Source organism: Mustela nivalis (assembly GCF_964662115.1).
Source record: "Mustela nivalis genome assembly, chromosome: X".
NCBI classification, from domain to species: domain Eukaryota; kingdom Metazoa; phylum Chordata; class Mammalia; order Carnivora; family Mustelidae; genus Mustela; species Mustela nivalis.
This window is the reverse complement of record NC_139040.1, coordinates 88,794,699-88,807,599: the sequence shown is the minus strand read 5'-3', so window position 1 is coordinate 88,807,599 and position 12,901 is coordinate 88,794,699. Positions and strand designations below refer to the sequence as shown.

Genomic DNA, 12,901 nt, shown 5'->3' with positions numbered 1-12,901 from the left:
ATGGAACCCTGCATCAGGCTCTCTGCTCAGCAGGGAGGCTGCTTCTGCCTGCTGCTCCCCCTGCTTGTGCTCTCTCCCTCTGTCAAATAAAGAAATAAAATCTTTAAAATAAAAAAAAAATTACCTATACCACACATCTGTTCTTCAACTACCCATTTCTGCTTTCCAGTGGAAATCTCACACTAGCATTTCTCAAGAAATTCACTCGAGTAAATGTATAGGATGAACACCTTGATACATTCCTCAAAGATTATATAATCATAAAACGAAAAGAATATTTTTGTATGTGCATATTTTCACCATCTATGATTTTTAAAATAGTTTTCCAAGAGTAGATTTACTGAAATGAAGAAACATGAACACTTTAAATAGTCTCAGTGTACATTGCAAGAAATAAAGGGGGGCCTGGGTGACTCAGTCCTTAAGCGTCTACCGTAGGCTCAGGTCATGATCTGGGTCCTGGAATCCAGCCCTACATCAGGCTTCCTGCTCAGCAGGGAGCCTGCTTCTCCCTCTCCCACTCCCCCTGCTTGTATTCCCTCTCTAGCTGTCTGTCAATTAAATACGTAAGATCTTAAAAAAAAAAAAAGAAATACAATACTCATTGGTATTGCCACCAATATTCTGTTAGATTGCTTTGTTTTTTATACTCTCACCAGTATTCATATTTTAAATAAAATTACCTTGTTGATTTTAAGAGTTATATGTGAAGATCTTGGCCCACAGTTTGACATGTACATCACAAGCACTTGTCTTGGATTTTGCATTTAAATTATTTGTGGTTTTCAGATGCATGGATAATTTTATTTTTATCTAGCTAAATCCATCAGTCTTTCACACGTAGCTTTACCCATTGGTACAAAGCTGAAAAGGTCATTCTTGATCCACCTGCCTTCTTACTTATTTTTATCCATGCCTCTCTTTGTGCTTCCAGTCCCCTGACTAGTAAACTCCCCACTAAAATTCCTTGAAGATGCAATTGAAATGAAACTTGACAGTAAATAGAGTTAGGATTTTCCCCCAACTATTGGCACAATCTGAGATTTCCCACTTACTAAAGGGCTGACTGAAATGATTCTCTGACCCATTGCAGCACAACTTTTAGTAGAACCAGGAAGTGCCAGAGCCTACTTTGACAAATCCATATGGTAACCATAAAGGAGAATTGAACTAACACTGACAGAAATAACACCCGCCCTCTGCAGCACATGTTACAGCTCCAGAGAAATGAGCATTTCTTCTAAATGGTATCCTTTGAAACTCCCTCCCATCCCTTGGCATTTCCTGGGTAACAGTCCAAGCCTGTTGACAGGGGTGGGATGAATCCATCTCCAACTATAGAGACTCATGAGACACTGCTTTCAGGAATGCTGGAGGTTGGGCATTAGAGATCTCCCCCTTTTTTTGTTAATGGCCTTGGGCCTGAAATATCAGTTGTTGTTCAGAAGCAGAAAATTGGCTGGCCGATCTCACCATCCGTGCATTATAACAATTACCCCAGCATTTTGTGGATAGTCTGGTTAAAAAAGAACTACAGACATACACATAAAAAACAACTTAAACAACTGGAAGGAAACAAAAGGTCCTCCACAAATACCATACAGATAGACAACCTATGTACCTTTGGTGTGCTTTATGACTTCAGCATATGCTATGGCAACAATGGGGTTCCCTCCCTGCTGTTGGTACTCTCATTAAGCATGGTGAGCAAGGTCAAGCTTTGCGAGATGCCTTGTTCCTCCCACCAGGAATTGGCTGTGATCATAGCTGAAGCTCATATACTGGGGAATAAACCCTTGAGACAGAAGGAAATTCCTGGGCTGACCAGTATGTGAAAGAGCTTGCTCTCGCCCAGGTTCATAAATAAAAGATGGCCTGGTTACTCCAGATCATTTCTATGAAACCTTCAGACAATCACACTCGCCAACATGAGATTCTATTAAAAACAAACAAACAAAAAAAGATAAGATATTGGGTGTATGGTTGTTCCTCAAAAACTTTTTAAAAAACAAATTACCATATGATCCAGCAGTTCCACTTCTGGGTACATATCCAGAAGAATGAAAGAATGGACTTGAACAAATATTGTGCCCCTATATTCATGGTAGCATGATTCACAATAGCTAGATAAACATGGAAACAAAATAAGTGTCCATGGATGGATGAATGGATAAACAAATTGTGGTATATACAGACAATGGAAAGAAAGGAAATTCTGGCACATGCTACAATTTGGATGAATGTTAAAAACATCACGCCTGGTGGCTCAGTCGGTTAAGCACCTGCCTTCTACTCAGGTCATGATCCCAGGGTCCTGGGATTGAGAACTGCATCAGGCTCCCTGCTCTTCTGAGAGCCTGCTTCTCCCTCTCCCTCTGCCCCTCCCACTGCTTGAACGTGCGCTCTCTCACTCTCACTCTGACAAATAAATAAAATCTTAAAAAAAAAAAACCCACGAAAACGTCATGCTTAGTGAAATAAGCCACTCACAAAAGGATAAATGTAGTATGGTCCTACTCCCACAAGATACCTAGAGTAGTCCAGCTGATAGAGACAGAAAGTAGAACTGTGGGTGTGAGGACCTGGGGGGAGGGCGGAATGGGGTTTCCCCTTTGCAAGATAAAAAGAGTTCTGGGGGTTCCTGGCTGGCATAGATAAACATGGAAACAAACCAAGTGTCCATGGGTGGATGAATGGACACAAACAAAAGACCAAATAAAAAAAATTATATAGAAAACTGTTCCTGAAAGCCAAGGCTAGGAAAATACTGATTTTATATACATAAAGAAAAATAAATATTCTGTAGTTTCACAGTACTGAGCACACATGAAGTGGAAGGAGCAATTATCAAATATGTACTACAAAATTTAAAAAAGAGATTGAAATCGTGATGGAGAAATGAAGCTTACTATATCTAAAATGCACCTTTTTAATGAAAAACCCTCAGGGATTTTTCATAAATATTATTAATCGTCAGAGTGGCGTAATGGAAATGAAGAACGTATAATTTGTTTTTTGTTAGTTTTTTAAAAATATTTTATTTATTTATTTGACAGAGAGACACACAGAAAGAGAGGGCATAAGTAGGGGGAGCGGGAAAGGGAGAAGCAGGCTTCCCGCCAAGCAGCGAGCCCTATGCGGGGCTCCATGTCACGACTCTGGGCTCATGACCTGGGCTGCGGACACACGCTAAACGACTGAGCCACCCAGGTGCCCACGAATATATTATTTTCTTATATTTTATCTCTAATCCAACATTTCTCAAAGTGATGCACTGACTAGCATGATTGAAGAATATATTAATAAATGCTCATAAAAATCCTGTAGCATGTGCAGACTACCAGGAAAAAGACAAACTCAGGAAACAGAGAACAGTTGCTAGGCAACCCAAAAAGGCCAGCAGAAAAGGAGGCATCTAAAATAGCAAAACGATTCCTCCCCGGAAGGGGTGTCTTCAAAGGCTTCACTAAAAAGAACGCACCCAGCCTTAGACACCTACCCCGCACTCTCTAAGCAACCCAGATATTTCATTGCAACAACTACAAAAAATAAAGGACGGATTTTTTTCAAAGCAAAAGGGAGGGGGGGAGGAGAGTTAAAAGCAAGATGGAGCAACACTGACACCTAGCGTACAGAGAAACATAACACGACAAAACCCTCCAAAAATATAAAATTTCAGACACATATTTCGCAAAAAACCATAAAAATAAAGTATATTTACAAGAAAAGCATCTGAAAGAAATACCTGTTCAATTATTCAACAAATATATATTGAGAAAGCACTGCTAAGCATCGTTTTGTTGGTGTGCTGAAAATACAGTGGTTAGCAAAACAAAGCAAAATGAGCATAGCTCCTAACTTAGGAAGGTTCCATTATGATAATGGCCTTTGAGATAGGAATCACAAGTTATTTCTGCTTTCTATCTCAGATACTAAAAATTGTATATTGTTTTTTTCACTCTTTTAAAAATTGTGTATTGTTTTAGGAAGACAAATGAGTAAGAAATTAGAGTGTCTTTTTCAAATGACTTTTACAATGAGGGTAACTGGGTAAAAAATCTTTAAAAAGTGGGATGTTCAGGTCATGATGCAATACAAAAATGGATAAATGCACGAATGAATGAAAAACCTCTAGGGAAATTTATCACGTAGTATTATTAATGGTCATCGTTTGAGTGGTGGGACTGTGGATACGATTAGCTTCGTTACATTTTATCAGTCCTCCAAATAATCTCTACTGACTCTGGGTGACTTGAGAGAATGTAGTCGGTCGTATATAAAACCCGAGTCCAAAACTTCAGGCTACGGTGGGGTAACACCACGAAAAGAAACCTAGAAACCAAACTCCAAGTTGCCAGAAACCTTACAGGTCCTTAAAAAAAAGTCAGCATTAGGGGCGCCCAGGTGACTCAAGGGTTGGATCCTCTGCCTTAGGTCAGGTCAGGATCCCGGGCTTCTGGGCTGCAGCCCGGCTTCCGGCTCTCTGCTCCGCGGGGAGCCTGCCCCCGCCGCCTCTCTCTTCTTGCCTCTCAGCCTACTTGTGATCTCTGTCCGTCAAATAAATAAACAAATCTAAAAAAAAAAAAAAAAAAAGTCAACATTAATGGGGAAAATGTTTTTTTCTTCACCTTTTGCTTCATGAAAGTTCTCCCTGAAGGAAGCGGATCCAGTTCGACCCAGCATTTCCCGCCCTTGGAAAACAAAAGACCATCTTTTTACTTGCTAAAAATAACGGTAGATTTTTTTGAAGCACGAAGGGCGGAGAAGAGTGAGTTAGAAAGAATACACGGAACACCTCTGCCACCTAGTGGCCAGAGAAACGTATCGCCATTCATTGCGAATGAAAATCCATCTATTTCGCTATTAGACTATGAAGAGCCGTAGAGATCGTGAGAAACGGACGAAAGGCGAATGCCTCTCTGCGGAAAAGGATGCGGAAGAACGGCCGAAAAGGCCTGCACACAACTCTTCAACAAAAGCCTTCAGCCGTCACGCCCCGAAACTATACTAACAGAAAATACAGCAGCGGAGGACGCCGGAAAGAGGAGGGAGAAGTGTAGGAGCTGTACTGCGATTGGCGGATTTTGAGCCTGCGCACAAGGGTTAAGTGAGGTCGGTGCCAAATTCTTCGAACTGGGCTCTTGCTGGTTTCAGATCCCGTCGTGTGTTGAGAATACAGATTTACTGGTATGTTTTCCCAAGCTCCTGTATCCGTAAGGCCGTAAGGGCGGCAATTATACGCAAAACTGGTTCAAGTCCTCCTGTCCACCCCAGCCAGAGAACATGCCAGTCGAAGCACATTCGCTCTCCTCATCAGTTCTTACTCCTCTGATGCCTTCAGTCCCCCTCAAGGCTCACGAAGATCACCGGCCTCTCCGGGGCCTCCTGGTCCTCAGGGATGTTCCCCCTCTCCCCAAGCTGATCGTCGCCTGCCCACGGACTTGCCCTGAGCATTGGGAACCCCTCACCGGTGTCCTTTGTAGCTTTCACTCTTCACTCCCAACACCAAGCCCCGGTTCTCCAGCTCCACCCCCCTAGTGCCTCTGCATCCACAGCATTCAGCTTCTTGGGGGTCTCCAGTGCAGGGACCCCAGGGACACATCAGGGTCCACCATGCCGCTCCTTCCTCCAGCTTACCCAAGGCTATGAATTTTCGCTCAAACACAGGCCGTTTGCTCCTTACTCCCACCTACCTACTTTCCGGGCACACCCCCAGTAAAGGACAAAGGGCGTCTTCCACACGTGTATCTTCTCTCTCTCCTCTGCCTGCAGGAGCCTTGCAGAGCTCCACCCCATGCTCATCAAGATGTTCCACGGTAATACATCCAGAGAGAGACAGAGAGAGACAGAAAACAAAACAGAACAGAACAGAAGAGAGAAGCTATCAGACAGACCCGCTCACCACTTGCCAGCAATGCTGGATCTGCACCCATATTCTCGACCTGATCCCACTTGAGGCCAGACCCTTTACCTGGATCCCATACCTGTCTCCTTCGGGGTAGAAGGCCTTTGCAGTGCTCCTGAATGGTCACCCGTCCATCTATTTCTCCGTCATTCTGTTCACTCGGACATGCTCGGAACATGCTCGTACTTCCCTCCCCTCACGCGAGATGAAGGAAAACATAAAGCCATCCCTTACCCCCTCTATTTCTGAGATACTACCACATTTCCCTGATGCTCCCAACAGCAAGTCTCCCCTTGTTCTGTCGCCCTTTTCCTTGCTACCCACTTCAATCGTGCTTCTATCAGCCTGCCCCCACCCCCAAAAGAAGACCGATTTTGTCAAGAGCAGCAGGGGCCTTCACGTTATCACCAGCCCGTGGGATGATGTCCTCTCCTCGACTCACCGTTACCTCTCAGATGCCTTTGGTACACTTCCCAATTGCCTTTTTTGGTTTTGACACTGTCCCTCCCCCACCCTTTCTTGGAATTTTTATTCTTGGATATTTAACAACTAACTGACTCTCCGGGTGTTGTTCCTCCAGCCCCGGTGGCCACTCTGCTTCTTGTATTTGGTGCTTCCTCCTTCCTTTCCACTGGGTTTTAGTTTTTAACAGGGCCCTTCTCATGCTACACTCTCTCCGTGGGCTGTTTCATCCTTTTGGCCATTAGAAAATAGAGCATGTACAGGATAGGACCTCCCACAGGCCTACCTCACGCATCAACCTGTGTCCTGAGATCCAGATGTGTCTGTATGTTTGTTGGACGACCGGGAGGAAGCATACACCTCGCATGCCCCAAGCACGCCTCTTCATGTCTTGCATCTAGTCGGTCTCCCCCACAGTCCAGCAACAAGTCCTCTAGATCCGATCGCTGGACTGTATCGCCTCTCCATCCCCTTCTGTGCTTACCTACTGCCACTGTTTCAATAGCCACACAATCCCACCAGCTCTTGCCTCCACGACAGCCACTCTGGCGGACTTCTGTTCCTGGAACATGCCAAGCTTATTCCCTCGTCAGGACATGGGTCATCATGGCGCTCTTTGCCTGGGTGAGTCCAGCCCCAGATCATTAAGTGGTTGGTTCCTTCTCAACGGTAAGGTTTCTGCTCCATCACTGCCTTCTCAGACAAGCTCCGCCTGACCGCTCTGTGTAAGCTGATTGGTCCTGACCTGGGACCTGAGCTATTTTCTTCTTAACACTTCCCACACTAACTTCTTCATGCACTGGTTGGCTGGTGGGTATTGTCTCGCTCCCCAGGTGAGTGCTAAATGAGCAGCTTTTATAAGAGTACAAAACACCTTTTGAGAGAGGCTCTCCTTCAATGTTGTTGGATACTGAATAGAAGGCTACCTGCGACCTGTTTTTTGTTTTTTTTCTTTTTTTTTTTGTCGGGTATGTAAGGGGTGGTGGGGAGTGGAGGAAGGTTACTGGAGACTCTCCCTTTACATCCACAGGAACACCTGTGTACCGCCCAATAGGTCCCGCAAGTTTTGATGGGTCTGCGTTAAAGGCACAAGGAATACCTTGCCCTGCCTCGATTTCTCCTAAGGGATTAAATCAGTTCACTGCTACCTAAAATGACCTACCCACAGTGAGTGAGAGGAGAAAGGAGATGTTAGCATGTGACCCTAAGGTCACCCAGGGTGGGCAGCAGCGCTGTTAGGACTTCATGTGGTAAGCTCTCTGGCCGCATGGCGGCAGCAGGCAAGACCCTTGGTCTCCCTGGGCCCTGGTTTCTCCATCTGCACACGGGGCAGGCAGGCAGGACGTGAGCCCATAGGGTGGCTGAGACTGTCCATTCTCACAACAGGGCAGGCACCGGGAGGTCTCAAAATGAGTTTGAGAGATCCTGCTCTCCCCCTAAGTCCCTGCCCCCTGGAGAGGTCAGGAGCTTGAGAAAAGCTGCTGAGGGCCAGAGCGCCCCGCGTGTCTGGGTCTCCGTGGGACCCGCGCCCATAAGCACCCAGGGAAAGCATGCTTTGTTGGGGCCTGAGCCAGGAACCCGTATTTAAACTTCAGGCAGAAGGCCACTGAAGATCCTTTTCTGAAAATGGGAAGTTGTCCAGCAAAGGTTTTCATTTAAGGGATTTTTAGAACGAGGACAGTTGTGGTTTCATTGTATTCTCCAGTAATGTCCACAAGGGCTCCTCCTGGTAATCGGAGTATTTCTTTTTTCTTTTTTTTTTTTTTTAAGATTTTACTTATTTATTTGACAGAGAGGACAAGTAGGCAGAGAGGCAGGCAGAGAGAGAGGGGAAGCAGGCTCCCCGCTGAGCAGAGAGCCAGATCCCAGGACCCTGAGATCATGACCTGAGCCTAACACAGAGGCTCAACCCACTGAGCCACCCAGGCGCCCCAAAGTATTTCTTTTTAAAGGTGAAACTAGTGAGCCGGTGTCAGATGCTGCTCTTGTATTTATTACACGGTAACCAGGAGACCGGAAAAAAGTTTGGCGACTCTCCAGGACATTTCTGGACTAGAGAGAGAACACGCTCCCCAGCTTGCCCTGTAACTCCTGGCAGACCATCACAAGCTCTGGGTAAGTTCATCTCTGCTGCCCAGCTCTCCTGCATGGTTACCAGGCGCTGGTGGGAACAGAGGACTGAGGAGCAAGGCTCTCTGGGCACCGCCATGAAAAATGCTGACACAGCATCTCCTAGGACCCTGTTAAAACATGGTGTCTGTCTTTGAACTCTTAGTTTACTTTTATACATCTTGTCCCGCTGATGAGGGCACAGGCATTCATGTTTGGTAATCCCTTCTATTTCGTGTTTCTTTATCTGTTAGCCAATCCCCTTTCTCAGGGGAAAAAAAAAAAAAAAAAGGGCAGCAAATCCTAAAGTTTCCCTTTGGGATCTGGACATACTCTGGGGAGGCTTGTGAACATGAAGGTCAGGCAAGCTCTAGCTTTATACCCTTTCATTCAACACTTCCCAGTACAGGTTCCCCTGGGCGTCTTTTAACAGCTGGGGCTTAGGGAGAGCCACTGGGCAGGCAACTGGGACAGGAAGAAAAAGCAGCTGCTGAGGCACCCAGGCAGCAAGCAAAGAGAGGCCAAGTGGTGCCGCAGAACGGTTTTGTCAGGGACAGCGTGTCTTCACGAGAGCCCTCAGGGGGGAACTGGAGAAATCCAGTTCCAGGCGGCCAGGCAATTCCCAGAGTTCCTCTTTGGGGTCTGGATATACTATGGGGGAGCCCTGTGAGCATGAAGGTCAAGCAAAAGAAGAATGTTCTGTCTAGCCTCAGAGAAGTACAAGACACACGGAGGAAGTGACAAATGGAGGGAAGGCTCTCGAGGCTCAGTCTCCCCTCTATGGGAGGGGACAAGAGAGCTACAGCAGAGAAGTGGGGGACAGGATTTTGCCCCCACTCACGTTTGGGACTCAGAGGAATTCACTTTGCAGGATGACCCTCCTTGGGCAGAGGGATGGCTGACCTTGAGGGACTCAGCTTTCTGGAGCTGATCTTGGGTCCTGCTGTGCTACAGGCCAGCCCCCAGAGGCTGTATTCCCTGAGGGGGGAATGTGGAAAGTGACAAAATCCACAGCCAGGGGCTGGGGAAGTAAACTTAAGTAGAGAAGGGACTAGGGGACCCCGCTGCTGAGATGTGGGCTGACAGCCCTGCCCAGAGTGGGGATGGAGGCTGAGACCAAGATTCAGAGGGGTCTAGAGATGTCAGCAAAGGTGAGATGAGGCTGGGTCGGCCAGGAAGCACCTGGTCCCGACCCAGAGGAGAGAGAGGAAAATGCAAGTTTCACCAGCCACATGCATGGCTGATGCAGGTGTCTCACCAGCTGGACCCGGGAGACAAGAGTCCTCCCCTCAGAGGCCAGGAGTGTTCGGTGAGCACGGTAAGAATGTCCTAGGTGCCGCCCCTTCCAGCATCACTCAGGAGATCAGTAAACCACCACACTCGCTCCTTCCTCAGCTTGGGAAGAAGTAGGGAGGTGGGGAGGAAATCTGAGAGACTGAGCATTTCTTGAACTAGACCATTCGATTATGAGATTGACACGCTGCCTACTGCGCTAAGGAGGCACCTGAACTAGACCATTCGCATGATTGCATCAACCCCCCCCCCCACCCTGGCCCGGGGCCGGACCCGGACCAGATAAGAAATGATTTCACTGGGTGTTTGTTTTCCTCCTTCTCTAGCCGGTTCAGACAGTGAACAATCCCGAAGATCTCACCAGCCAGAGGAGAAGAAATTAAGCAATATGTCCTTGTGGTCTGAGGAGCCCTAGTGGATGTGTGAGGTCACCTCAGCACCCCTGGCAGCTCCCCCGTCTGTCCACCCTCCAATCAGTCCATCTTAGAGGAGACCGGGGCATCTCTGCCTTGTCCTCTCCTTGAACTAGGACCATGGTTCCCATCCCGTAAGTGGACCCCAACACGGAGCACAGAAGGAAGAGCAGACCAGACACACAAGTGCCGTTGTCACTCAGGAGAACTGTCACCCAGGCGACCCGGTCCTTCTCCAGTCTGTCATTGCCCCCGCAAGCCATGCCAGGCTCCATCCTCCTTTCACAACACAGGCCCTGATTTCCAGAGTCTGGGCCTCGGAGCCTGGCTTCAGAAACCGGTGCAGCACTGTGGACTGCTGGAGAAAATCCCAGAACCACATTTAGAGCCACTATGGGTTCATAGTCTCCATGCTCTCCTGGGGCCTCAGTGTTGTACAGAACGCGTTCTCTGGGACTCTGGTCCCTTCAGGAGACAGCCCAGGATTACCCCTCTCCCCTGCACCCTGGACCACACAGGGAACCCCTCGGTGCTGGCCAAAGCACACTCCCATTCTCAGTGGAGAGCCCAGCAGGCAGGCAGAGGGAGGGAGAGGGGCCCTTGTCCTGGAAGGAAGTGTGGGAGTCTGTTGTCATGGCAACGTCCTTCCGTTCCCCCTCCCTGGGTCGCTCAGCTCAGGCATCAGCCCAGCTGAAGGTCCAGGACTGAGAAGGCCCTTGTCTCCACCTGGCTCTCTTTTGGGAATAGATGTTAAGAGAAGGGGGGGTGGGCGCGGGGGAATAACCCGGTTACTAGGCAACTAAAGCTTCATCCATCAGACTGGAGAGGAAAAAACCCGCCAAGAAGACAAAAGGGTTTAAACTAAAACACAGGATGAATGGTGTGGGCGTCCACCCACAGCCAGGGCGGGGCGCTGTGACTGTCAACACATGTGCCTGTCACAAGGGTCCTGGGCACGCACACACAGGTGCACACGTGTGTACCCAGAGGTGCTCCTTCCAGCGTGGGACAGTACAGCACCTGGGGCCTGAGCGACCCCGGGAGGTGGGGGGTGGGGGGTGGGGGGTGGGGGGCGGGGCCTTGGTCTGGGACCCAGAGGAGGGGATGGAGGCAGAAACCAGATCAAGGGGCAGAGGGACCACATACCTTTTTACATGGGTTACCTACCTGCTCTTTCTGACACCTGAAAGGGCAGGCTTATCTGACACCTGCCTTTCTTTTCGCCCCATTTGTGCGACTACTTCTTTCCAACGACTTCTAGGCTATGTCACCTTCAACAGAGAGAGGTTTTCTCTCACTCTTCGGGGTGCTAACGTATCTAGAACACAAAATTTACCATTTTAATTTAAAATTAAACCATTTAAGTGAACAGACAGGAGCGTCAGCAAGTTGACACCGTTGTGCCACCATCCCTGGCATCCCCCATCTCCAGAACTTTCCCTGACCCCGAACTCTAGCTTTACACCTTTTCATTAAACACTTCCCAGTACAGGTTCCCCTCGGCGTCTGGTATCGGTCTGGGGCTTAGGGAGAGCCACTGAGCAGGGGACTCGCACACGGAGAAAGAAAGGCTGCTGAACTACCCCAGGAACAATCAAAGAGACGCCCAGCCAGGGCCGCACGTATTCACAAAGGCCCTAGGACCGGGAACCGGAGAGATCCAGTTTTAGGCGGCGTGCTCGCGCAAGCGCAGAGAGCAGTAACTGCCCCCCCCCCCTTTTTTTAAGAAAACAACCGGCGGCCGCTTTTTTCAAGCACAGCGGGCGGGGGAAGAGGCTGTGAGGAAAGCCGCGCGGCGCAACAGTGCCACCAAGCGGCCAGAGAAACTGAGCACCTAACTGTGCAAAAGAAAAAGTTGCCTTTGACTACCATTCCCTGGGAGGCGAGGTGCAGAGCGATTCTGTGGGAGCCCCGTGTATTGCAGCCGAGGGGCAGAGGAAGGCAGAGACCGACTCCAGTGGCTAGACGGCAGCGTCCTCCGCACAAAAACCTTTCCATCGCCCCGTCCCGGAAGTTTTCCAACAGCCGCGGGAAGTGCGCAGCCGGAAGTCCCGGCACCAGGGAGGGAGACTCGTCGGCGTTGCGCCCCGATTGGTGCGTTCTGGGGATGCGCGACGGTGTGGAATGACGTTGACGCCGGGTTCTGCCCCTAGTTCCTTCGGGGAGCCCCGGGACGGTGATATTCGGGTATCGGTCGCCAGAGTCTCTAGAGCTCCGGTGCCCTCGTGCGGCAGTTGTACGGGTCCCCTGTTTATTGTCCTCCTCCCAACCCCTGCCTGTGAACACGCCAGTCCCGTGACACATTCACTGTCCCCCCCCCACCCCCCAACCCTCACTCCTTTGATGCCTCCAGAGCGCCCTGAAGGCTCAGGTAGAGGACGCGGCCGTCCCGGGCCTCTCCGCCCCAGGGATGTTCTCCTTCTCCACTGGGGGCGTATCGCCCCGCCCACGGACGCGTCCTGGGGCTCAGGAAACGCCGCGCCCCTCGCTGGTGTTCCCTGCAGCTTTCCTCTCATCACCCGGAACCGAAAGCCCTGGTTCTCCAGCTCCCTCCGTCGAATGCTTCTACAGCCCCAGCATTCAGCCTTAGGTGGGTGGGGTCGGCGGAGGCGGGGTACAGCCCTGATCACAGGGCCACCTCAAGGTTCACCCTGGGTAACAAACACTCCCTGTTTGTATGTGAGCAGCAGAGCATTGATGAAGCGATTTAAAACTCTTA

At 49.1% G+C, this 12,901-nt stretch overlaps 2 long non-coding RNA genes across 2 annotated transcripts; one reads left to right on the top strand and one right to left on the bottom strand.

Moving 5' to 3' along the window:
• Nucleotides 1–1,627: 1,627 nt before the first annotated feature.
• On the bottom strand, nucleotides 1,628–12,260 carry LOC309856403. Its single transcript, XR_014307183.1, has 3 exons — nucleotides 11,350–12,260; nucleotides 5,694–8,607; nucleotides 1,628–1,936 (listed from the first exon to the last, which is right to left on the bottom strand). It is a non-coding gene; the product is annotated as an uncharacterized lncRNA (long non-coding RNA).
• Nucleotides 4,567–7,305, top strand: LOC309856408. The gene is made up of 2 exons (XR_014307189.1): nucleotides 4,567–5,112; nucleotides 5,773–7,305. It is a non-coding gene; the product is annotated as an uncharacterized lncRNA (long non-coding RNA).
• Nucleotides 12,261–12,901: the final 641 nt, after the last annotated feature.